At 35.5% G+C, this 27,578-nt stretch overlaps 1 protein-coding gene across 7 annotated transcripts in view; it reads right to left on the minus strand.

The window, feature by feature from the left end:
* Positions 1–27,578, minus strand: part of B3GALT1 (beta-1,3-galactosyltransferase 1) — a 184,626-nt gene that overhangs the window by 133,064 nt on the left and 23,984 nt on the right. The gene's annotated exons all lie outside the window — the stretch shown is intronic.

Here is a 27,578-nt window from a genome sequence, read left to right on the forward strand (position 1 = left end):
TCTAGACAGCTCATACTTAAATATCTGCATGATATTTTTTCTTCTTTTGGAATGTCATATGCCTGAAGCAATGCAACAGACCTCCTTGCTATATGTGACATCATGCTGCTCCTTGGTTGCCAGTTCCTGCTGGCCCTGCACCCTGTCTCCTGAAGCAAGGCAGGACCCAAATGTTTCTTCTCTGGAGACCTGGTCTTAGGTCCTTCCCTTCAAGAGTTATTTGGAATGATGTTTCTGTTAGTATTCATCTCCTAATTCAAACTTGTCTGTGCTGGGGTCAATGCGAGGCTGCTGCTGCCTCTTTTCCATCTTCTTTTCACTCGTGGGTCCCAACTATGGATGTTTGCCTGAGAAAAATTTCTTCTGAGGTAATCACATAGATGATTGCACAGTGCAATTTGAGACAACTATCCCTGGTCAAAGAATTGAGAAAACAGAATGGCAAGTGGAGTATCTATATGAAATGAGTCTCTTTCCCAATCTGAATGAGTACTTAAAATAACTTTGTTTACAGGATAGGCATGAATCAAGTCTGAACTGTTCTACGTTATCTGTGGCAGTAAGAACAAACTAACTGCTTTATCAGTTTCACTCTTTTACTCCAGCTCATTTGGTAAGAAGTAATAGCATTGGATAAGTTTTAATTATCAGCAAGAGTTGACAAGCATTCAGTGAAGTTGTGAATTACATACTATTGGGTTCTGTCAAATTCTTCTGTAGTGATAGAGAATGTTTTTAGGATATTCTGACCTTGTATTCATGAAAGCCATGAACAACTTCATTTCCAGACTGACGTGTGGCTTTGGAGTTAATTTTATTTGGTATTAGTTGTACTCTGGGTATAAGAAACAAAAACAAAACAAGCACAAGTGTATGTACAAATATCTCAGCTCTTGTATTTTAGGTATTGTAATTGCTAAGCCCTCTTCTGATTCTAGCCAATCAACCACGATAATCTCTGATTTTATTCTCAGCCAGCAGGCATATAGGAAAAACATGCTTCTAAAAATCATAGATCCTTGGATTGTCATATAACTAGTTTACATTCTATTTCTCAGTCCTCAAAATTACTTTGGCCAAAATAAATATACATCTAGACATGTTATGTTTTGAGCTGCATTGTTTTGATAACTCAGTTTTATGCAACTGATATTCTAATATTTTACTGTCATGTTTCAAATACAAACTTTGAATCTGACATGCAGCAGCTGCAAACATTTTCATCTTTTATTTCATTGCTTTAGCACTCTAGTAATTTTTAGATTTAGAACTTGTCTGCCAAAGTTATGTCATACTGCAGTGTTTGGCACAGGTCAAAACTGTGGTTTATGTCACTTTTGAAAATTTCTTCCTCACAATCATAGCTATCTAGTAAGTGGGCAAGAAAGTAAAAAGGATTAAAATGAGAGAGATCATTATGCAGGACACTGTAAATACTACAACATGGACCTTCCTTTAATTCCCATCCTCTGCTGAGTTGTCATTATGTTGACATTGCTGATCCCTTGTGCAAGACTGCACTCTTCCTGGATCTTCGAAGGAACCCCAGCAATGTGGTGAAAATCTCTCAGCTGAGGAGTAGCAAACAAATAGATGGGAGAGCTTGAGCCTCTTCCCAAAACAAGCCTTGCACCTCTGGACTTGGTCCTGCCACCTGACTTAATGGGAGGGCACAGGTAACTATTACCTCCATGCCTGCTACCTTTGGTAAATAAAGCCCTTTGTCCTGATGTATGACAGGCAATGTAGGCGTACTGACCTTCACCTTGCTTCTCTTTAGAGCAAATTTTGCCTAATACAGTAGTGGTTAAGTAAAAACCTTCAATTTGAGAGCACATAAAGTTAAATGCATGCCAGTGATGACCAGGCTCTTTTTTTTGTCAGCTTTCTCTATCAGGGTCCCAGGAATTTTGTAGCAGTCTAGGCTCCATTACATTACACAGTACTAACGGACTGAAATTTGTACTAATAATCTGAAGATAGTAGTATGCTAGGCCAGCAACTTAATTCTATACTGTAAAGGCTTCACTGTTCCAAAACACTGAAGTCATTCACTGGATATGGAATTAATCAAGTTCTCTTAGTAGACTGGAGTTTACATTATATTAAATATATTCCAACACCACACTGATAAAGATTAAAAGAAAAGTGTGTGCAGAACTTTGCTGACTGCATCTATCTTCATAGTACTAGGGGAAGGTTTTGTCTTTCCCCACCAAAACCTTGAATTTGAATACACTCTCAAAAATGAAAGTAGAAAGACAGGAGTTCAAATCTACTAGTTGGTAATTATTACTATTATTGAGTCCTGATGTCATCAATCATAAAAAATGGATTGGGTGTTATGCATCATCAGTTATGACTTTGAGCAGATTATATAAAAGAAACAGCCAGTAAATTAGCAGTTGAATTAATATTAATTAACAGACGTCACATTTTCATTTTTTTGGCAGAGTAGATCTCCACACTCCTTCACACTCCATAATCTTGGTTCATTAATAAGAATAAAATATAATGCAATGATCCCAAGAAGGTAACCCAGGTTTAGCCAAGTGGCTTTGCAAACAACACAGACGTCAGGCACTAGTGCAAGTAACACTGCCAAACCTCTGGGTTTCTTTTATCTTTGACTGTGTTTTGACCAAGGGCTGTTATTGCACAGGCCAAGGACAGATAGCTGTCATTTGTGCTTCTTCCCAGCAAACTTCAGTTTCCTGGGCTGGAAAACTGCTTACTGGATGACACAGCCCAGGGCTGTGCAAGAATGGCCAGAAACCAGACAAGGCAATCATTAATTGGTTCCCACACTGCTTAGGCAGCTATCAGACTTGCTCATGACCTGTCTATGGCATTGAACAGGCAGAATTTCTGATAGAGGCTCAGTGTTGCTCCCTCACAGATCTGAATATTCTGGCAAGGCTTATGCCAAGCACTCAACCATAAATAAAAAGCAAATAAAGAAACCTGAGTAGAAATGAATATATGAACACGCGCACACAAACACACACAAAAACAAACATTGGCAGAAGTCATCATTGAAACTTCATAGGTTTGTTTCCTTGCTCAAGCTTTTATATATCCTGTATGTGAACACTTACACTGTGTATACTGGCAACAATACAAAAGTTTTTTTTATATATTGCTGTTCCTGCATAACAGCAATAGAAATACTGAGCTTTGCTCTGAAGTCTTTGGGGCTAACAAAGGAAGCAGGTGCCCCAGATAGTGTGTTCTCAGCCCTTCTGTTAAGACAACTTCTGTGTTTCTTTGTGGCACCGCAAATAAGGAGTAGATCAAGGGATTTAGGCCAAGTGAAAAGGCACAGTCAAGTGAAACTTCATGATTTCTTTTGAGACCGAAGTGCTCTCAACTTGTACTGAAGTTTGCACTATATTCCTAAATATGAACTAGTGTGCACTACTATGCTGAACTTGAGCAATACAATAAGGGGATGATAAAGCAAAAATATGGAGGTTCTGGCACTTTGGGATCAAAGAAATTATGTGTACAGGAAGAAGTTGCAATTCCTGTTGTTGGGTAGAATATTTTAAAATCACTTTTCACAAAATGAAGCATACAAAGGGAAACTCAGGTTTTCATTTACTTTTTTATTTCTTGCATGTATTAAAGTAAGAAAAAGCTGTTGTTGTAATTAAGGATCTCTGGAGACATTTGCTCTCAATAAACCTCTTCCTTTAGGAAACAGTTCAACCGATCTTTTAAAATATTAATGATTACTTATGGTCCTTGATCACTATTTTTGAATAAAACAGCTCAACCTTTGCTTCCTTCCTCCTCTGTGACCTGGCCCCTGGCTTCCAGTAATATATTCTTTATGTAAATCCTTTATGTTGTTCAGGTTCATGGAGTTTTGTCTTCTAGTTATATTCTCCCAGGAAATTACATTACAGACTAAAAATGATTCAGTTGATTCAAATCTTGATAAGGCAGAATATGTAAAGGTGCAACCTAGCTGAATGCATCCTCCTGAACCTCCTTCTCCAACCCAAGCTGCGTGTTACAAACAAGCCAAAATGTTTGATTCTAAACACATTAGTTGTCACCTGCATGGATTCCCCCATAGTAAAGATGAAGCTTTTCCTGGAAAACACAGGCTAATTTAAAACCTGGACATGTTTGACCATTAAATAAATGCAAGTATCATTGGATCTGATTGCTAACAGTAGCATTTGGACAATATGATATAAACCAGAATAAGTAAATCCTGTATGGTATTCTATTAGAAGTACCTAGAAACCTGAGTTTGATGTGCATGAAAAGATGAACACCTCTAATTTTAAAAATTATTCCATTGCTTCATAATAAGTATTGCATTAAGTCACAGTTAAGACTTCTGAGGTAAATACCATGAAAGAAGATCTGTTTAAAAACAAACACAACCCAAAGCATTAATAAATCTGTATTAAAAAAATGCATTGCATACGCTATTTTGACAACGCTCTAGGGTAATTTCAGACTCTTCACACATGCAGGCCATTATGTGGAAAATATAATCAAACAACTACATATTCCTAATCACAGCAGAATGACACATCTTTACTAAACTCTTATTACAGATTTTAATTTTAAATTGCTTATTGAACAGACTTCAGCCAAAGATAAATTATCCATAAAAGCAAAGGGATAAGATCTTCAGGTACAGTAGCTACTCTAAGGTCAACACAGCTTTATGACTCCTGTCTACTCAAATTAATTCAAGACATCTGGTTGGCTTCTGGATACTCCACGAGATAATAGCATAAGTAAAGTAATAACTTTACTAATGTATATCATTTTTCAAGTCATAGAAGTTAATCCTAAGTTTTGTATTAACACTTTATCTATGAGCTTTAAATTTTGTCCATACAGTACACCAATGATAAGCTAAAACCTGTATTTATTTGTCATACATGGCTTCAATAAAACAAACATACTGCAATTAAAAATAAATAAATAAACAAATCGTATCACAGAATCCCTAAAATTGGAAGGGACTTTTAGAGGTCATCTAATCTAACTGCCTTGCAATGAACAGGAACATCCACAGCTAGATTATTCATCTAGAACTGCCAATAGGCTATCTTATTTTGAGATTTTTAATTGTTTGTTTAAAAAAATCACTCCCAGAAACTCAGATTTGTAAAGCTGGGGAGGGGGAGGTTTTGTTGTAATTCAGTAAATGCAGATAATAAAGGTAATAGAGCTAGGGAACTATAGATATTATTAGCCATGACAAGTCTGTTCTGTTGGTGATAACGTCTATTAGATGTGTACATTAATCCTTTGAGATTTAAAGCTGAGTTTTAGTACAGAAGAGAACTTGTTTTTCATGAAGTCAGCAAATTTAACAGCATGTAACATGCTAACACAAGAAGCATGCTGAGTCTCTTCTCAGCGTAAGTCCATTCAATTTGATTTACACTTGGTAGCCAGAAAAGATTTAAAATAGATTGTTGTCTTTATGCTTTAATTTTGCAGTGACTTTCAGTCTTTGTGATGATACCTGGTACCTCTGCTGACTATTTTTCTCTATTAATTCACAAAATAGGCACAAAATAGCCCACAGCAAAGCAGTTTTCTCTGAATGATCTAATGTTCATGTCTTATGTCTAGGATTAATATGATTCCACTCCCTAACTTCTAAACTCCCAGAGAAGGTCCAAGCTTATACAAATTCTGGTAATTCAAAATAGCAGCCCAACAGATGGTTATATTTTCTTAACTCTTACAGTTTACAATAAATGTTTTAGTAGACGATCCTACAGATTGTACCATTGGCTTTATCATTTTACATATACTGAAGAACAGCCTGCATGCTGCTGTTCATTTGTTCTTCAATGTAACGGTTCTTTGATTGTGTGTGTCTGCAGCACGTTTTACTGCAAAGACTTAAAGCCATGTTCCTATTATGGAATAACAAAATTAATTTCATTTTAAAATTTTCTAATAAAATGGTATTTTGTGTACAGAAAAAGAAAATGGCTACTTATAAACGCTTGTTGCTGCAGACAGGTAATCTGCTTAGTATCTAATCTTGATATACTTACTCCTATGAAGTACTTCTTCAATAAGAACCTAAGCTAATCAGTTTAAAAATGAGCAGCTCTGTTTCACTAGAGACCATAATGAATTTAACATCTATGCACCACTTATATATTTCAAGGAAAGGTGAAAATCCATAGGTATTCTTACCTGTACCAACTCCCATCTATATATAATGTCCCATCTATATATAATGATTTTCAGAATGGTATGACTTACATTCATTATGTTGTCATTACAAGCTCCATATTTTTTCTCTAGCTCCCAAGACTCTAAATTCCCCTAATGTTGCAGTCAGTATGTATTTATTATGCATTTAGATAAAAATTGTTCACATTCCTGTCATGTTTAACAAATAATAAAGCCCATAGGAGTTAAAGCCCTACTGTCTTTTGCCTCTCAGCTATAGTTGTCTATAATACTGGCAGTAGGCAGAGGCAGTCTGTTTGTTTATACTAGAAAAAAACATCCCTAGATTTAGAAACAGTCAATGTCAAGAGAAATTTTGAAATGAGGATGCATCTTTATGCTGCATTAAAGCATCACCTTTGTCACCTAGGTAATATTCAAAGGCAAAATATCAGATTAGTTTGTAGTTCTAAACATAACTTCTGTCGTGGTTCAGAGACAAGCTGCAGTCACAATCTCTCTATCTTCCAAGTTTCCCTCTCCAGGAAAATTTGTACTCTGTGATCCAGCTGATATTCACCATCTATTCACCTATCCTTGCTGTATGGTTGTGCTAACAGACACTTCTTATTGCAAGCTCCTTTGATTGCCTACCAGTCTCATAAGAGTACTTTTTACCTTTCCTCTGCATTCCCAGATAAACTGTCCTGCCCCTGAGCTGGATCATCAGCGTTACCTGCTCTCTCAAGCAATACGTCTTGTAGGTTGTTCAAGGACATTTATTGTCTCTGCATTTGCTTGAATTACACATCACCGTGCAACCTCTGTAGGATTAGGATAGCTCTCTTCACATGTACTATTTTTTGCCCTGCCAGGTCAAATATCTGCAGACTATCTACTCTATGCTTAAGTATATGTTCACTAAAATGAACATTTCTTACAATTTCTTGAAATTTTACTTCTACTGGCCAGACGTTATTTTCCTGATATAAAGTCGCAAAACATTTTCCTAACTCTACCCACTGATTTGTTTCCAGTTTGCTCCTCCAAACACCTTTTTAATTTAGCTTTGCATAGTCAAGCTGAATAATGTCAAGCAGATAAATCAATGTAAACAAAACTTAGTTACATATTATACTATGCTGTTTAAACAGAAAAAAAAATGAATAAAAATGTACTTTGAGAAAAATAATATATTCCTAGACATTAGTGAGCAAAAAGATTAAATGATATTAAGTAAATTATTCACTTTTGTGAAGTATTTGCTCAGCCTTGCTAAATGTCTACAAGAAATATTTCTAGTTTTCTGCTTTGCAATTTCATATAATGGAACTTAGAAGGTGATGAGGAGACAAAAGAAAAATTTGTCAAACAAAATAACCTATGAAAAATACAAAGCAGTGAAACACAGAAGAGTTTTTCTGGTATTACTAAAACATAGACAAATTTGCAGAGAGCTTATATTCATTTGTCCCCTAGCAGAAATCACAGTCCTGAAATTGATTATGAAGTTTCTACTGTGGTATTATCAGGGCACTGCAAGATACTTCAAAATGACTGCTACAGTACTTAGCCTATAGGTAGCAACTTAGGTTCACAGGATGGAAATGGGCGCCTAAGTTCAACCTTTCCTAGACATGCTGATACCTAATTCTGAGTTGAAGAAAAGTACCTATTTTCACTCGAGGTTCAGAGTGCAGAACTTCCCATACAACTGGCATCAGACAGCCACTTTACTCTCTCAAAAAGCCTGACAAGTTTCATATCAATTAATCCACTGATTGGGGCCATTAAGAAGGATTTAGAAAATCAAGTTCCACATTTAGGATTTAGCTCTCTGCCTAACCTTGAGAAGGCTTGAAATGTGTATTTTTTATGTGCAGAATATCAGTGTACTGTAGCGTCAGCACCCTGAAATGGATCTGTGAAAAATGGCAGACTTTGTGTTAATATCTAAATATCAACTAACACAAGAATTAGAACCTGGCTGTTTTCATTTGAATCTCTCAAGCTTAATAGTATTTAGTATTCCCATCTTTCTTCAGAAGAATACTCAAGTGTGTAAGGGTTTTGTGAGTAGGCAGACAGCAGTGAAACATTTGAGATGCCAGCTAGCAAGGGCATTACTGAAACCAGCATCTTTCTAAGAGTAATGCAAGGCCCTGGTTTGCAGCCACTACATGGAGTTCAGTGAACTTCAACTAAATTCGGAACAGTTTGTTTGCATCTGAATAGCCTCTTCTGCCATCAGACAGCCACCTTGTCAAATTTCACTGGTAATGCACATTCAGGCAGCGTGCAACTGTGGATGACGTAACAGAAAGAGATTACTTATTTAAATCATATTTTCTAAAAGTGATCCACCATAAACTGCTACTTAGAACAGTGGCATGCCAAGTCTGACACACAGTTTACAAGCATTGATCCTGCAATGAATCTGGGGGCTAAACTGGTACCATGCTCAGTGCAAAATGTTTCTACACATGAAAATCCATTGAACTTGGATTTTTTTTAAAAAAGCATCAAAATTTAAGTTTAGATTTGGTGCTGCTCTGTAGTTAAAGTAACAGTTAAAACTCAGGGTAGCAGAAATTGAAGACTTTGGATAATTTCTCCTAAAAGTTAAAGGGACAGAAATGACTAGTAAAAAGAAGCAAAGGAAGGCATAGATTTATAAAGATAGAGCTTAACAGTTCTGTAGTCTTAGTGTTGGTTTTTCAGCTCGCATCATAGAGTGATTCTGCACAAGAAATACGTTGCAGTCTGTTTCTTTTTGATGAAAGACGTTGGAAGTAGAATAGTTGCAAAGCTGCCAGCCTTATTGCTGCAACTGTATATTGAGACTGCAGGTTTTCTGCAGTGACATTCGCTTTTTTTTTCATTCCACAGACCAAGCATCCCTGTGCTAAACGAAATAAGGTGTAATTAAGCAAAAAATTAAAATGTTTCAAGACACTGTGTCATATAAATGGTCTAAAACGTATATATTATCAGAAAATTACCACTTAACCAAAGGAAACCTTTATGGATTATGAGCATGAGTCCTTATTTAATGGAAAAGATCCTTTTCTTGGCATTCTCACTGCTTTTCAATGTTATGTTCATTACAAAATGCCTAATCACCAGGTTAATATAAAGGATTACAGTAATCAATTATATTTAACTGGCATGCTACTGTTCTAAGTACCAGTTTATGGTGGATTACTTTTAGAAAATATGATTTAAATGAGTAATCTCTTTCTGTTATGTCAAAAACAAATTCGGAGAGATCCCATTTTTGCCTTGTATTGTTTTCTGAATTATTTTTGTGGAAAAACCCTCAGTCCCTACAACTCAGTCTCAAAATCTAGTACTTATTGTTTAGAACTTTCTGTACATTACCTACTAATTGAGGATCGGCAAAATGCCAAAAAATTAGTTGATTCTGCGTCCCATATCGATCCTGAGATGAACAAGACAGGTGAATATTTCAGACTTTAGATGGGCCAGTAAGAACTCACACTAATGTTCCCATGTAAGGCTTTCAGTATGAGGCATCACTGACTTTTTCTGTTCTAAATCACTCCAGTATATTTACTAACATTCTGTTACCCTGTTACTGTGTGAAATCATGACACCCTGATGCCAGTAATAGTTTTGCCAAAGCTTTAAGTCAAGACATCTGGGCAACAACTACTATGTTTTTTTTTCACTGGCTATGTTGAAACCAGTCTTGATCTTCCAATCAACTAAATTCTCCACAGAGCTTACCATGTAGCGTTCTTGCTGCAGAATAAATAATTTCCCAGATTTACCGAGCTGGTCATGTATGGTGCTGAATTATTTCCAGTCAGCCCATGCTATCTCCATTAAGAAGCAGAAAAAAAGCCTTAAGAGCTATTGGACCCTATCAGTTTTTACAGACACTTTAAACTATTCTTTTCACTGAGTAAATTTTTATCACATTCAGTGTTACATGAATCACTCTGCTTTTTAAACAATGTTTGACAAAATCAATGCTATGTGTATCATAAGGTTCCTCTTCCTCTAACCAACCTGCCAGTCAATTTTGAGTTTCTGCTGTCAGCTTCAACAACTTTATGAATCAGTGTAATGAAAAAGAAAGAAACTGCTGCTCATTTATGATCTTTGCTGGTCTCTTCCAACTGAACTATTCTATCCTATTTTCAGAATCCTGATGATGGTCTACATGGATAGGAAATTTTCATTTGTTGGCTCTGTTTTCAAATAAATAAGTAACACAAAAAATAGTTGATAACAGTGTAAAGGAGTACTCAAAAGCATCCACAAGAAGGTCTCTGAAGAGAGAGTTTGGATTATATGTAATGATGGGTAAGGCAGACAGGGTATTTGCATTACAAAATTCATTCTCACATGAAAACATAATTACAGGGCTCAATTTCCCAAAATACCAAATTCAACAAGGTTTAGAAATTCTTAAGAATGTTGGATATTATACAAAGATGCATTTTGAAATCTGTAACTGTTTTAAGACATAACAGTAGATGTAACCAGTGGATAGCTCCAGAAGCCTTCAACAAGAAGCAAAGCAAATTAGAATTAAGTTTCCTTCCGCCGGAGGCTGCTGTATATCAGCTTGAGGCTTCTCTATTGAGCTAATTCATCTACTTCTGTTTGTTTGGTGTTTTTATAATAACTTTTTCTAGAATTAACTCATTTTATACTGGTGGATCTATATATGAAGAAATTACACATGATTTGCCTCCTGTCTTCTGGTATTACATAATGTAGCAGCACCGGCCACATGGTAGGAGAAAATGTGAAATATGTGCCAATAGATGTTGTGCTGACACTAGTATTCTTGCCACTTCGTGCAAGACAAAGAAGGATACAGAAAACCAAACCTTGGTTTTAATGACACAATCTTTGCTGCTCTGTGCTTTCATATTGTTGCAGTATCAGTCATAGTAATGTTTTAATATTTGATTACCTAAATTAGGTAAATGAGAGATGCAATTAAAATGCTATTCTCGGCCTCTACAGTAATTAAGAAAATTAGAAGAGCAGTGGCTCAGCTCATATACTTTACAGGAAACACTGAAAAAAATAACATTACTGTCACCTACTCAAGTAATAAGTCAGCTGATTTCAACATGATTTAATCTTCCTATAAGCTATAACCCTGGGGTTATTGCAGGTTCATGTTTACTCTCCACAAGTCATAACTTCTCAAGCTAAAAGAAGATATATGTTCAATCAGTTTAAATGACATATAGTTAAAGTTCTCAAATTTGTTTTTACTGAGACATCTTTTTTTGGCTTGGGAAGCCTTGTCTCTCCAGTCAAGCGCAGAACTCCACTCCTCTTTGAATTATGGAAAGTATAAAGTCACTCTCATGCCCTGACACCAGTTTACCAGTCCACTGAGCATTATGAATCCTACGTCTAAAAGTCTTTGAGATATGATATATATATACATATATGTAATATATATATTTTATTTCCAGTTAGCCAGCTAGACTCCAGCGCAACTAAAATCAGAGTTGGTGTATGTCCAACAATTAGAGGGAGCTCTACCCTTTGGAAGGCCTTTGAGCCTGACTTAGAGCTATTTGAGAATTAGGTTTGCTGATTATTAGCTGGGATTATAAAATCCATGGTAAACAGAATTCTAAAACCTCCTGCCAAGCAGAGGACATTCACAGAAGTGCGTGTGATTTTTTTTCACTTCCCTCCTTGTTTACCTGAAGAAATAATTCTGATAACCAGGAGCTGGTAGTATTACAGTCAGTAGGCACTCCCATATCTACATGCTGACTTGTAAATGTGTGTACAAAAGTGACCTGTCTATCATACGAGTCCACATTAAACAACACAGACAATAGTACTTCTTTTAAATTGATATTATTTTCTATTCTTGCAGAAATTGTTTTCTCTTACATCTTTGTAGTATTAGAAATAGCTACTGTGAGACTATCTGAAGCACAATGAAAATAATGATTACATTAAATAAATAGTACTGAACATAATGACATAACAATGTTCAGAATTACATTATAATTATGACATAAAATAGTATGTAATTAGCATGTGAATTTCAGTAATTTGTTTTAGACGTATGTGTGCATTGTTTTCAGAAGAAACTTTATGAAGTGCAAACTTTTATCTGGCTCCTCATTCCCCTGAAGCTGCCAGCAACACATATGTAAACATTTCAAGTTGCTAACCCTTATTTGTTATTTAGATACTGTCTTTAAAAATAGATCCTGAAATAGGGCAACAGTCCCAGACAAAAAAACAGAATACTAAAACTGTAATAAGAATATGAGTTTATATATATATATGTAGATATATTTATGAAAAACAATAAAATGTATTATGTAGAAATAATTTACATATATATTCACATATAAATGTACACTATATATGCAAAAATACACTATTTAAAGATTCTTTTTAATAGAATACTTTTTAGTTTCTGGAGAAAAATCATCTCTGTCCTACTCACAGGAGAGGTAGACCAGCATATGAAGTGGCCTAAATGAGTAGAAAGAGCATGCTTTACTTGCAAGCTCTCTATTGCTTATTCTCGCTGCTTTTTTTAACTCTTTCGAACTTCTGTCTGCTTCTTCTCTTTCACTCAGTTTTCCTTAAAGGATTCAAAATGGTAGAACTGAACTTTAAACCACTGACATTCAAATAGTATCAGAATGATGTCAAAGGTGTTCACACCTTCCCACCAATATACGTTTATAGAAAACAACTTCTGGCTTCTCAAAATGTAAATGCTTGTTATAGAGAGAAAAATATGGCATAAAAAGCACATACTAAACAAAACAAGAGGCTTTACTCAGCCCCCTTAGCTTTCATGCAATTCAGAGAAGGTGCCACTTCCCATTTCACTCTAAAACCTGCTCAGGCTTTGATTTTAAAAGATCATGAATATAAGGTCTTGGGTGTCCTGCTCTCTTTCTCAAATCCAGGAGTGATCTGGGATTTTCACAGTTGCTGTATGTAGGATAATGAAGAAATACCAAGATTAAATTATTATTAGCATCAAAATAAAGACAAAGAACAGCAATAAAAGAGGAAAAAAAGCCCACCAAAATATTCTATCAAATAAAAAAATAATGTTTTTCTCCTTGGCAATGTATCTTAACAGCATTCATCATCTATTGCATATAGACTCCTCTGAAAAAAAACCCAAACTAAGCCCTTGAAAAGCAAACAGTAAAAACTGTCCATTTATAATCCTCTTATACATGAATGAAGGAGTAGAAAAGCCTGTTTATGTATGCAAAATGACTGTGAAGTTATCCAGCACACAGAAGTTTCATTCCTCTGTGATTTACATAATGTGACTTCTTTCTGACATTTTAACAGGCAGTACTTCAGCTATCAACCAACTCCCAGGCCTCTGAGCTCCTCATAAGAAACTCTGAACTGCTGGTGTGTTGAGGTAAGTTAGTATTACTCTCACAATCACATTCAGCTGCCATTGAAAACTGTATTTTCAGGTAAATCTGAGATTTTGAAAAATAAACAAGAAGTTAAACAAAAGTCTTCCTTCTTGCTGACATGTAAGAATGGACAAATTCCATTTCAGTTGCTCTCGGAAGGGTTTTGATTGCCTTTTGTATAGCTCACTTTGACTCACTTTTTTCTTTTTCTCACAAATCCATGTTTTCACATAGACAACACTATAAACCATAGTCATATTGGTAACATTACCCCAAAGACCCATTTATATTTACTTAATTTTAACAGAATATCTATGAATGAGATCACTCATTTCAGTGAATATTATTTATCCATTCACAAACAGAATCTTGTATTAATCATGCTTGTACCTGGTTTTACAGTTTTTTTGACTAATTTTTTTCAATTCTTAGAAGTTTCTTAAAGTTAAGATATATGTAATTGATATCTTTTAATTCTGCTAATTGAGACTAACAAACACAAAACTTTATTAATTATCTAATATCACATGGACTGCATCAGACCTTTTATGGTCTACTGTCATATACTCATCATTCAGCCAAAACTATTAAAATGAGGGATACCTTTTTAATGCTATTAACCTGAACATAATGCCAAGACCTTGTGGATGAAAATGACAACAAAAAAGCTTTAAACAAATAGAAGGAACCAAAAACACAAATTTTCTTGCTACTGACATAAAAGTCCACAAACTGTAGGTAATGAGATAGGAAGAATGAGTAGAAATACGATTACACAGGAGATGGGAGAACAAACGTGTGAAGGATTTCCCAGCCAGTTTCTTGTAAATCACACCTCAAAAGATCCAAGGATTTGTCAGCACTTACTTTATGTCAGTAGCAAACTTTGTGGAAATAACAGTGTTCTAATTCAGCACAGAAAAATCATCCATTTGTTATGTTGACATCCCTTGGATAACACAGCTGCTTGATTACCTATGCCATCTTTTCCCCAGCTTCTTAGTAGAAAACTATTAAAGCAATAACAGTCTCTGACATACACAGTTCTTGAGTGTGTTCGGTGTGTGAATCATAACGCATCTGAACAATACTCCCAGCTGGTGCAAATGTACGGACAAGCACTGTCCTGTAGTAGCTGACCTGTTCAGCTTTATGCTTTAGAAGACTGCTGCTGCTGCTTTTGTCTTCTCTATTTGCATTTCTCATGTTTCAAGGAAATATATTCACGTCTCAGAAATTCATTAATAACTTATGTTAGCATCTTAAACTGAGCTAACTGTTGACAATATACTCTATGCTAAAATTTCTCAAGCATCTCTTTATGTGCATTATTTCAGTAGGGTTTTTGTTGTTGCTGTTGTTTTGTTTTTTGTTTTTTTAAAACAAGTTTTACATTATAATCTGATCCTCTTCTTGGAAGACAAGATGTTTTTTAAAAAGAGCTTATTCAGCAGGTCAGCTATTCTAGAAGTTCATCCATTCTTCATTCATTTGTATAACTATTTTCTTTTGTACTTCTTCTCTCATTCCAATACATTTTTAAGAACTTTTGTTCCCATACCATAACTACTGAAAAATCTCACGAATCTCTGTAATTCCTCTGTGTAGTATTTACCCAATCATGTAGTGTCCAATCCAAAAGGCAGATCTTTACACTGAAAATTCAAGAGACGGAATGAACTGATGAAATGTTGAATGAGTTGAAAGCTGTAGAAGGAGGTTTCCTATTTTACATCAACCCCTGCTAGACAGTTATTTGTTTTATGGGTACAAGGACAGAACTACAGAAGTGTGACCTGGATCTCCGTTTCTAAATGTTCAGCTTTGCAGATGGATTTTACAAAATCCAGTACTACACACTAGCCTTGTCTGATGCTGTAGTTTTCACTCTGAGAAACAGAGTTAATACAGAGGATTTTAGATTATAAAAAATACAGAGATATTCTCCAAATGCTCCTAAGTAGGATACTGTAGATCAGTAACCTTGAAGAATTAGGACTGATGCTGCTGGTGTCTAGTGCAGGGTCTACCCTAAAACCTAGTACTGCAGCACAACAAGATCAATGTGAATGAAGCATTTTTTTGAAAGGGACATCCTGTACACAGGAACTCAGCATTTCTTCTTTGTAAGTGTAACAGTTTGTCATAACAGACTTTTGTCTGTTGCTTTGTTTCTCTTTCATGTGCCCTCCTCCATCACCAAATCTGCCTCCTGAAATAAGCTTAAATTAATTTAAAATGCAAAGTTATATAAAACATAAATTACATAAGGAGAACATTTCTCTGTTTCTTAAACCTATTGTTTCCTATAACTTTCAAGCAAAAAAAAACCCAACAAAACAAAACCAACAACACCCTCGATTTTCTAGTTCTTCCACTTTTCATGGAGAAATTCAGTAACTCAAACTCCAGCAGAGTGTTCTGATGGTACCTTTTTTAAACAAAATTCTCATCAGTCATCCTAAGAGCCATTCTACAATTATCTCATAAAGACACTAATTAAGATTGCTTTTTTTTTTCACTGGAAGACAGAGGAATGATCCCTGTGGATGACAGAATGCCAGTTGGTCACTGAAATCTTGTAAATCCTATTTTAAATATTATCAGCAGAGGAAAAATCAATCTAAAACTGATCACATTACAAATGAGGGTTGAACTTTTTTAAACATAATTTTTGTGTTGAGAATGAACACTAATTATGATCACAAAGCTGCTATGTACAGTTCATTTGCATTGAAATCTTCATAGTGTAATGGGCAAATAATGAGAGACTTTATTTGTTCTTTTTACGGAAAAATAAGTTTGTTGAAAATTTTTGAATGGTGTTTGCAATGAGAGGGAAATTATCAGTAGCTACAACTCATCAATTCTTCAGATCTCTAAATAAACAATAAAATGTGATGGGAAAGCATCCTTTTTTCCTTCTCATTTTGGGGCACTGGTTACACAAATACAGAAAAAGGGCATTTTTAATAATGAAAATAAAAAACATATTTTATCTAGTACGGTATGCTCTTTGCATTAAAAAAAAACAAACCTCAATAATGTTAAGTAGGAATACAAATCTCATTATTGATTTTTAAATAATCTTATTAATAGCACTGCAAAATATGCAATAAAACTTATATTTGAAGCACAACCAGCCTGGTTTAAACTCACTTTTAGCTTCCTATGAAACATGGGACCAGTATTTCATTTATACTATAGTAGTTTTAAATAGAGGCAAAGAGGAATGCTTAGAGATTTAAGCTGAACGTTATTAAAATACATTAGTACTAGTGAATGACAACAGTTATGTTCTTTTTTAGAGATATGAGTCTAAAACTTTCAGGTCTGACCTAATTTAGTCGTGTTTCATAAAATGAATACTTAAAAAAAAGAAACCATTTCTGCAAATTTGCTGCTCATGCTAGAAATCTCAAGAGTTCTCATTAACAGAAAATTACATTCATGCGATCAAGAAAGCTTTTGTCATCTGCAGATGAAGTAAGTCTGTACAGAGTCATGAACTAATTTGAAACTATTTGAAAAAGTAGTTAAAGAAAGGGGGCTTTCTTCTGCTGAGTTCCTACTAATAAAATAAATGTCACTAAGGAAACTGATTATTCACATGACAAGATAGTTTCTACAAAAAAAATGCAGCTATCAAGAAATTCCAGACTTGGCACTGAATTTGGTCCAGAGGTGCCTGAAGCAGAACCAGTCTCCTTGCAGCATGGCATTTGTTTGACACACTTGCAACTAGTTCCTACTGCAGAGTCACTTGAATGCCTTAAGATGCACTGGAGTTCTCTCAATGTAAGCACATGAGTGGAAATCAGCAATTTCTTTTATTATTCAAAGCAGATTCAAATGGTCCAGAGTCAAGCTGATTTCCTGAACTGCTTAAAAATCAATGACTTCTAGTAATACATACAAATGCATATAATTGCATATGCATTTAATTTGTGTGTGTGTGTATATATATATATATACATATGTATTTGGAACTCTCTATTTTCATGTGAGTATACACATTGTTTATATATATAAACAAAACGTAGGAAACAGATTTCTGCATGAGTGTCTCATTCTCCATATGTACTGATGGCACATACAGCCATAACTATATCTGCTCATTGATCGAGGTAGTGGAGAGAGTGGTTGTCAGACATAGCATCATAGAATCATAGAATTCTTGGAGTTGGAAGAGACCTTTAAAGGTCATCTAGTCCAGCTCCATCTGTTACTTCAAGTTAAATTTTGTGACTGGTTTTAATTTTGAGAGGTTTCTAAAAAGGAAATCCTTCCAACTCTATCACAAGCTTTTACTTCTCAGTGAAAAATAATTTTGAATGGTACATCAAAACTGAAATTGCTATTTTCTCAAACAAGACATAATTTTATACATTGAAGAAATAGCACCCAATTTACTTCCTATCACCTTATTTGTACAAAGAATGGATTAGTTATAGCCACCCTTGCAGACACTTGCTGCAAAAATATGCCCAGGAAATCCTAAATCAACAGTATTACTACTACATTCCTAGCAGGCTTTACACCTAATTTTTTTCCACCACCGAATGGTAAATGTTTGACATTTAGCATCTGTATTTTACCAATGTGGTTAAATCTGTGCTTCTTAAAAAAGATGCATACTTCCATCAGCCACTTCATTTTTTTACTCCTTCAGATCAGTCTCTGTCCCTTAGGTCTTCTAAGCTTTTCAAGATGAATCCTATGATCATTTCTATACAACTGATTATACAAGTATTTCATAACATTATTGCTTACCCTTACTTCTAATGCTCTTCCTGCAATGGATACCACTTTGTTTTAGGAACATAACCACATGTTGCTGGGATGACAGCAATGGCTTAGCAGCACTTTTCTCACTGGCTCCATCCTCTGCTCAGGTCTTTGCAAAGCATGGGATTCAGGTTTCTCACGGGTGCACCTCCTAAATATAAAGTCAGTCTCTTATCTACTTCATAAAAAATATGCAGCTGCTGTAACAGATGGTGATCTAGTAGAAAGGTTAGAAGAAAAATCCAAAATAATGATGTTGATTGAAAAAAAAATACTGCTCAAGTCAGGAGAAGGTGGAACTCCTTGAAAGGGCAGTTCTAAGTTTCTGAGTTTGTACTGGTGGTCAAAAAATAACCAGCAAATGACTGCTTAATGTTTCTGAATACGGTAAAATTAAAATATATGTATTAAAGAAGTGTATCTTTAGGAAAATAAAAACTACTATCAGTTTAGCTTAATCTAGACTGCTGTAGCCAGTTGACATTCATCTAAGAAGCTTGTCATTAAGCAAACCATTTTTCTATCCCTTCCTTTTCTCCAGTACAGGGCATCTGCTGATTCATTACAAGCAGATTAAGTCTCCATCACTGTGGTGACTGGAAGCAGCTGATTTGCCCAGGAAAATGGGTGTGAACTCTGAATATGTTCTCAGAAGGGAAATTAAGTGACAAAAGGAAAAAAAACATTTAGTTTTGCAAGGTGCAGAACACATATGAACACTATTCTTTTCTCGATTTTCATTTGTAATTATTTTCTCCTGTGTTGAATCCTTGGCAATATAGTTCAATTCATAGTGTAGCTTTTCATTCAGTGGTATTCCTAGCCAAAACTTTACCAAAATGCTTCTTTCCTTGGGAAGTGAGATCTGTACTCGTCTGGCCTTCATGCATCTCCCAAGGTGTGGCTGAAGCTGAAGGGCTCAAAAGGCAAGGTTGTCTGAAGACAATTCCTTGTTCTCTAACCACAGTTTTTAGTGACAGCACAACTCAAAGCATTCCAATATACAAAAAGAGACAGTATCATCGATGTGTGCATTGTAACACCGGCAAATAACTTGTGGTAAAAGATTCCTGCTACTAGCATGTGGCAAGGTTGTCCTGCAGTTACTTTCACGTGCTGCTTCTTCCCACAGTTTACCTTTCTATTTAGGTGGACTTTCTTGTTTTGGCATACTCCTCTATTTTGGCAAATACAGCTATTTCAGCAGAAGTAAATACTTACTTTAGACAGTATCCCTGAAGCCACTTGTTAAACTTCTGTACACATGTAATTGAGTGGGCAATATGTGTGGCCTGGTTTTGTTTGTACGCATTACCTTTTGACACAGAATGAAAACTGATGCAGACCAGGGCAGCTCAGGTCTTGCCAGCACTGGGGTGCAGCTGGCATGTAGTATCTGGAGAAGCCAAACAGGGACAGTATGTGTGGTAATTCACTGAAGCTGATCAGCACTCCTGAATATTATGGGGTCAGTTTTAGCACCTCTGTTGTGCACTTCTAGTTCCAAGACATTGAACTGGGTTGTTCAGCCCCAGCTGCAGCACCTGCCTTGGCTCCCTGTGTTTGGGTAGCATCCATACTGAGCAGGTCTGGGACAGCCAGTCACCAGGCCGCAGGAACAGAGGAATGAAGTGCTTCCTCGGCCTAGGAAAGATGGCTTCTTCCAGTCCGCTTTCATCCCAGGTAATGGAGAGCTGACTTGATGTAAAAGCTTCAAAATTATTCTTTTCCCCTTATTGGAAACTCCAATAATAATATATTGAACAATGTTTAATAACATGGATATGTAAATCTTGTCAGTTTCAAAATAAGATAACAAGCTCAGAATGAGCCTTAAGTTTAAGAACTTTCCCAGAAGTTTCCATAAAGTCAATTTAATAATATAGACCCTCTTTGTAAATACATTTATCTCTTCAAATGATACTATACTGCTTATTGTCTGTCTCTGCACAACTGAGAAGCACTTTAGACAAATGTTCTATTCTTTTTATAGATTGACAAGGGCTTCACAGAAACGTTTGTTTTTGTGAGACAGATGTGAAACTTAGAATTTTGCTCGTACTCCATTTAACAGCATACTGAATACTCACGTTCACTGCTTTTAACATCTTCTTTTCTTTCACCTGCATTAGAAATACTTTCCATTTGTGGTAGGCTTAAAGAAATCTTTGCCTATACCAAATTACTTGTTACTTGAAGACAAAGACTCTCAGTCTCTTTCTTCATGTCATTGTTTTTAGTTTGAGAAAAGACGCAGTTTAGCCTTAAAGAGGGATTGATTTCAAGTTACAAAAAGCTCCATAAGGGTTAAGGGTACTTCAGAAAAAAATCAGCTTTTTTTTTTTTTTTTGAATGCTCTATATGTATCGTTTGTGTTTAAATTCAGTTGTTCATCTTTTCACTGTCATTTCCTCTTGCTATGTTGCAGATCTGATGACATAATATTTTAACTCATTCCTTTTCTCCCAAGTAGTTTTTTAAAACCTTTTACAACTTCAGCATGTGACAGACCTGTATTTTTTATCCCGTGCCTTTATTTCAATTTTTTCAGCTTTTTACTTACTTACTCATGTTTTTGTCTTTAGAAAATGCCATCAATTATCACAAAAAGTAAAATTACATGAATTACACATTCTCTTTCTACAAATGTGCAGGTATCCCTAATTAACAGTTAGCTATTTTTGCTTGTTTTGGCGTGTTTTTTTTTGTTTTTTTTTCTTTTTTCCATATTATAAGATTCTGGATGCTACTGAAGTCAATGGGAAAACCCACATTAATGAACTGTTAACTTGTTCAAAAAGAGAAGTGCCAATTTAGCATTTTATTGATGATGGGCTACTGTTCTGTGAAGTGAGTAAAGATCAATATGCTAAGCCCTCTAGAAGAAAAAGTTGTAAATCCATCTGGAGCACTGCTGACACAAAGGTTTTTATAGAACAAAGAAGTTTTCCCTACACTCTCTCTCAAAAAAGAATTCAGTATTTATGAAGAATGAATTTTACTGGTTTGAAATGTCTGCAAGCTGTCCTGATAATTTTCAACAAATCCAAACTTATCATTTCGGCTTTACATGTAAAGCTGAAGATGGGACGAATCTAGACAAGAACCCTGTCACAAATAAGCTTAAAAGAAGTGCAGAGATCTCTAATAGGTTGCAAAGTTATTGCCTCACGGTAGAATCACTGAATCATAGAATTGTTATGGTTGGAAAAGACCTCTAAGGTCATCTAGTCCAACTGCTTACCTACCACCAATATTGCCCACTAAATCATGTCCCTAAGTGCTACCCTTCTACCCATCTAAGGGGGAAAAAATGCTTAACTGAACACAAATGAAAAAAAAAACAACAACAAACAACCTCATTCCTGTAATGCACAAAAAATACTTCTAGGTAGATATTGTACAGGCTTTTACAAACATGCAGAAGAATGGCTATCTATGCATAACCAAGCATTTACAAGAAAGCCTTCTAAAATACACCTTTTACTTAAAAATAAAAATATCACACAAATCAGCTGTGAGGAAACTCAGAAGGAGGTTCAGTGGATGAAATTGTAATGCTGTATTTTCAGACTAACATCTGTTATAAATTTAAGCACTCGATATCATACCAGCCAGATGTCAGAAATGAATAGTGAACCTGCTACGAGAGATGTTTTCCATTTCTTAACCAGCATCCTGGTCCATGACAGAATTGATTGGCTTTCTGACATATACTGCTACTACTGGCAGAGATAAAGCATTATCTCTCTTTAAAGAACTATCTTTACACCAAATCTGTTCTCTTCAATTGAGTTCAATATGATAAATATTTTGCCTTTAAAAATGATAAATGAATTAATGTAAATCCAAAGTACTGTTAAGTTCCTTTTATAGAATACTGACACACACTTTTGACAAAGGGCTTTATTTATAATTTAAATTTAATATAAGCAATAAATGCAGTGGATTTTTCTCCTGTCTTGGAGGTACCTGACCTCTACTTGAAGGGGTATCTTAATCTAATTTATGCTGTTCTGATGTGGAGAATTTAAGTTCCCAATCTGAATTTATTGCCTTAAACTACTATTGTAGTTTAAGATGTTAGTTCACTTCATAATTACCTTTTATTGTCAAAATTCTGATAGATAAAGATCTCATCAGTGACCAATGACTGTATGGTGTAGATTTTCCTGTGAACTGTGAATTATGAGATGAATTTGCATCAAAAAAGCATAACAATTACAGGAAAGCTTTGTTACCAAAACTGATTTTTTACTCCGCATTCTAAAAACTTTGCTGATCACATTTGCCTTCCTAGTTAGCTGAGGCATGGGACTGCATGATGTGGACATACTGTTTCCAGCTCCAAAGCTGGAAAACAAGCACACCTATAAAGTGTATAAGAAAATGTAAGCTATTGCAAAGGAAGGCAAAAGCTTTACTTCAAATCACATTCTGGTTGGTTTTATTACTTCTGTTGTGCTTATCCTTGCTTCCCAGACCTCGCTGATCCCAGAAAGTCTCATTTAAGGCTCAGCACTGCAAGGTGAGGATCTGCCATAGGGCAGAAGAAGATTTAACTGAATGATCATCCAGGTGGAAGGGAATCTTTTTTCATGATTTTAGTAGATTTTAGTGAAGGTTCTTACTTGGAAGTAGGCTGCTACAAAAGTTGGATTGCTCTCAGAAGCAAACTTGTTAAAATCTTTGTCAGACAGGTTTCTCAAATCTCTACTGACACTTATTCAGCATTTTAATTGGTATTCACAAATGTGTATGCATAATTTGGTCATATGTTGGCACTGAAAAGTTGTGATTTCCCTACTGTTCTGCTCTCTAACTAAAATAATAGTATCCAAAAAGCATATCACAGATCCCAAGTCATCCATCTCTACCTCTTTAGTAGCCTTGCAATAAACAGGCTATGTTGCAACCTTCACTGCAAAACAATGAATTTCAATCAGCCTCTGAAATCCTTCTGGACTCCTGTTCAATGAATGCATGTTCTTAACACCAAATGTTGCATTTGAACCAAGAAAAATTGAGTGAGTAATAGAGGAAAGCTCTGCTACTAGAATAGCCAAGTTCACTGTGGTTGTGTTTCCTTCTTTCGCAACTTCATTGTGGCCTTAAGTTAACAAATGCATGTGAATACAAGGGAAGTGTTACTCTGCTTGTATTAAAATTAAAATGACAAGTTAAAAAAGCATTTCTCTATATATCTTCACACAGATTTTAAAACAATAGCAGCAGAGGACTCCCAGTGATTTTTCACCCTTAACACATTTTCGCATCTTCCATTATGATGCTCTCCAGGGTGAGCTGGCAAAGTGAAGGTGCAATTACACAAACGAGTGAGAAGCTCCACTTTAAACAGCAGGTGATCTTCATAACAAACAGGATTCAAAATTGGATTTCAAAGCATACTGCTCCTGCGTAAAGTTGTATTTCCACAGTTAATCTCAACAGTTTCATCTCAGGATTATCAGCGTATAAAATTGTTAGTATTTGGAGTGTCTGTGACAGGCCATGTACGTATGTTGCACATTTTTTAATTATATAAACTAAAATCTCCAAGTTCTTCTGGTACATACAGAAATGCATGAATTCTGTACATCTTCAAAATCACGGATGAGGAACGTTTCTGGATTTAGCAATACAATTGTTTTGAAACAGATCTATTTTTATACACAGTGAGATCTTTATATTCTGTATATCTAAATTATACCTAGGGTTATAATTTGCACTGCTGCAACTAGAAGTTAGGAGCCAACTCTGGAACTGAAAGGGAAAGACCTTTGGGCAGCAGCACGGCCTGCTCAGCTCTGAACACGACAGCAGTGCAGCACTGAGCACTGTGCATGGGCAAAGACTCAGAGCCTGGCTCCTGGTGCAGAGCGGCCCTGGGCCCCTCACGCCGTCAGCACTGCACAGTGCCCTGCCTCTGCCTGTGAAACTGTTCTCAGGGCAGCCAGGAAACAGGAATAACACTCTGAGTTTTCAGAATGGGATTTGTCCAGTATCTTCTTCCACAACAAAAGGCAGTCTTCGGTGGTTTTGTTTTTTGATTTTTTTTGTTTGTTTGTCTGTTTTGTTTGTTTAAATTAAAGCAATAGTCTTCAAACAAAGTTAAAATTTGTATGCCGTATCTTCTGCTTTTGTAAATCAGAAGTGGTACTACGATCAGATAGCTTAGTAAAAATGCAGTGCACCAAGTAAAGGATGTAAGGGTGTCAGAGGAAGAGAGAGGCCTTCCACAAGAACAAACTATTTTTAGAACATCCACATTGTTCTTTCTCTTTTCTCTGCTGGTCTTGCCTCCTGCTACCTTGCTGATTCTTCCATTTCTTCATTTACAAATTAAAAAATAAAAAATAAAATTAAAAAAGCTTAAAGTTTGCTATTCCAACATATAACGCGCCTCTATAATAATACTTATAAAAGATTATAAGTATATTAATATTAAATTACACTCTCCCATAAGAAACAGCCAAACTGGATTTGAAGATTAACAATTTTGAGAAGGGCTAAGAAAAAACCCAAAGACCTTTTAAAACAGTGAAAATACTGGAAGTTTTTCAACCCTGTATAGGAAAAAGAAAACAATTTGAACATTTTTAATTAAAAGAAAGCATGCAATTTATACTGCATAAAAATACTGACTAGCAAATAGTCAAAACAAAAACTATTGCCTAATGATAAATAAAGAGAAACAAACCCGATAGCATATTAGTTCATTAGTATCATTCTTCGAAGATATTAAGTCAACTGGCAAATAACGCAAAAGGAGTATGATAACACATCCAAAATCAGCAAGACTGAAACCATTAACTGTGCAGATATGGCAGACACCAGAATGTAGCTTTGCCCAATGAAATGGTAAACTGCCTTTTCGTGTTGTGGTACAAGGAAAGCAACTGAAAGATGTCAGTGGCCATTTCAAATTACTTCTCTAGGAAACATGCTATACACTTCATTTTGGGTTACTGCTTACTATCTTAATGTAACAGGAAAGTTGAAACCTCATTGTCAGGTTCCTGAGAGCTTTAGGAGTATGTATATAGGTAAGTGGCAATACTGACTTAGCTTGCAGATCTGATTTTGGTCCTTTTCAGCAAAAATAGGCACAATCAAGGTTCATGACATTTGTAAGAAGTAAATGATGCTCCTCTGACCCAGATTCGCTTCCATCTCACCACTCTACTGAAAGTAACTACGGATAGAAAACATGTAAGTGTTTGTAAATGACAGTGAGGGTACTGTGCAAAAATGAGTTCTGTGCTAGCTGATGTAGATCTTTGTTGATAGCAGAGAAACAGGGAGACCCAAAGGTCTTCTTTTAAGGCTGTCCACTTTGTTTCTTCCTTGGTCTCACTGCTGTCTTCTCATCAGTCAACAGTTCTGCCTGCAGAATAGCAGCATTCTGCCTCAGGACAGCCCAGCACCTCCACTTGCCAGCACTGCAGTCTCACCTCTCCAGGCTTCCTTCTCAGGATCTTTGCTGAGTTATTCTTAATTCTACTTTCTAGGCATTGGCTTTCAATCAATCTTTTAATGATCTCTTGCCACCCTCTCCTATTTAATCTCTGTCCTCTCTTCAGAACTCATAAACACATATATTCATCTTCTTCATTTGGCAATGCCTGGCTCCAGCCTCCTTCAGCATTCAATCTCAGTGTCATTCTTATTGTTATTTATTTATAATTATTAAAGGGAATGTGCTGGTTCCCCACTAAGAATGAAAACAAAAAATATAAATTAAAACTTGAAAAGTGAAAGAATTAAATTTTCCTTTTGCACTTCTATTTCCCTGTATTTTCATTTTTATTTTGCAAAATTTAACTCTAATATGACACAACTTGCTTACCAATTCCTTTTCAAGCTATTTCAATTTATAAGAATTTGCCCCATTCTTCCTAGCAATCCCTATTTCAAAAGATTAGGAGTTTGAATATATGCCGTCTTTTCCACCAAAATTCAAAGCCTCATGGAAGTCAGTGAAATAACAAGAAACAATAACAATAAATAAAAGTAGAAGCAGAAAGTGAAATAGAAGGACAATGAAAACTGAAAGTGAATGCATTTTAATGCAGTACTGTAAGAGGTATGACACAGATAAAGGTTGAGTACCAAGAGAGTACACCGGAAATATCACTGAGCTTTGCTTTTGTTTCATTTTGCAATATACTATATAGCTATTATATTTTTCTTTTTTTTTCTTTTCTTTCTTTTTTTTTGAACTAGGGGATGATTCCTTCCCTGGTATCTCCAACTTTTAGTCCTGAGATTTTATTCAAACTAGGCTTGAAAAAATAATCAGTGATGCTTTGACAAAAACTCAAAATCCTAGATAGTACACAAACTGAATATGTTCTAAACGTGTATGGTTGGGTTAGTTCCCATAAAATGAATGGATATGAAGTTATTTTTAAGCAAATATGTTAAATATATTCTTTTCTTACTCATACTCCTGAAAGCAATCTCTCTGTTGAAGCTCAATCTTTCACAATGTTATCATAAATAAGAAAAAGATTTTAGTAAAATAAGGTACAGTAAGAAGTTGCACCATCTCTCTGTATCCTCTGCATGCTCACTGGTGCTTCTAGGAGGAAAGAAAAAAGGCACTGAATTCAACTGCTGTAATGCTTTATTTTCAAGACTTAAATTGGAATTAGAAGGTAAAAAAATGCTCATCTCTTGTGAATACCAGAAGATAGATTTGGTAATAAAGGAGTTTTTAAAAAGTGCTGCTTTTACATTACTAATATGGAGAGTTGGGTTGTTACTTATCCAAAGAGGTTATGACATCTAGCTACAGAGCTGGAGTGGATCACCTTGAGTTTAAAATAGAGAGAGTTCAAAAATCAGTTCTTATTTCTTTACCTAGTCAATTCAGGGCTGAAAAGAAGCATCAAAACTTTACACTTCTATAAATAGAAATTTATATCAAGAAATCCATGAGCCTCGTTCATGGATTGTCTGAGAGGGATTATCCTTTGGGAGCACACAGAATAAGTCATCTTCCCCGCTATGTGTGACACAGCCTGAGTTTTCCCTGGGGATCAGTGACCTTCAGTACATCCTTGCACACCTTTATGCAGGCTACTGATGGAATGATTCAGGTATAGCACAAAGGTAAAACTATAAATAAATACTGGAGATTAAAGATGTCATGATACACATCTTTGATATCTTAATGTAGACCTTTTCTTGGCA

Source organism: Meleagris gallopavo, chromosome 7 (assembly GCF_905368555.1).
Source record: "Meleagris gallopavo chromosome 7, MGAL_WU_HG_1.1, whole genome shotgun sequence".
NCBI lineage: Eukaryota > Metazoa > Chordata > Aves > Galliformes > Phasianidae > Meleagris > Meleagris gallopavo.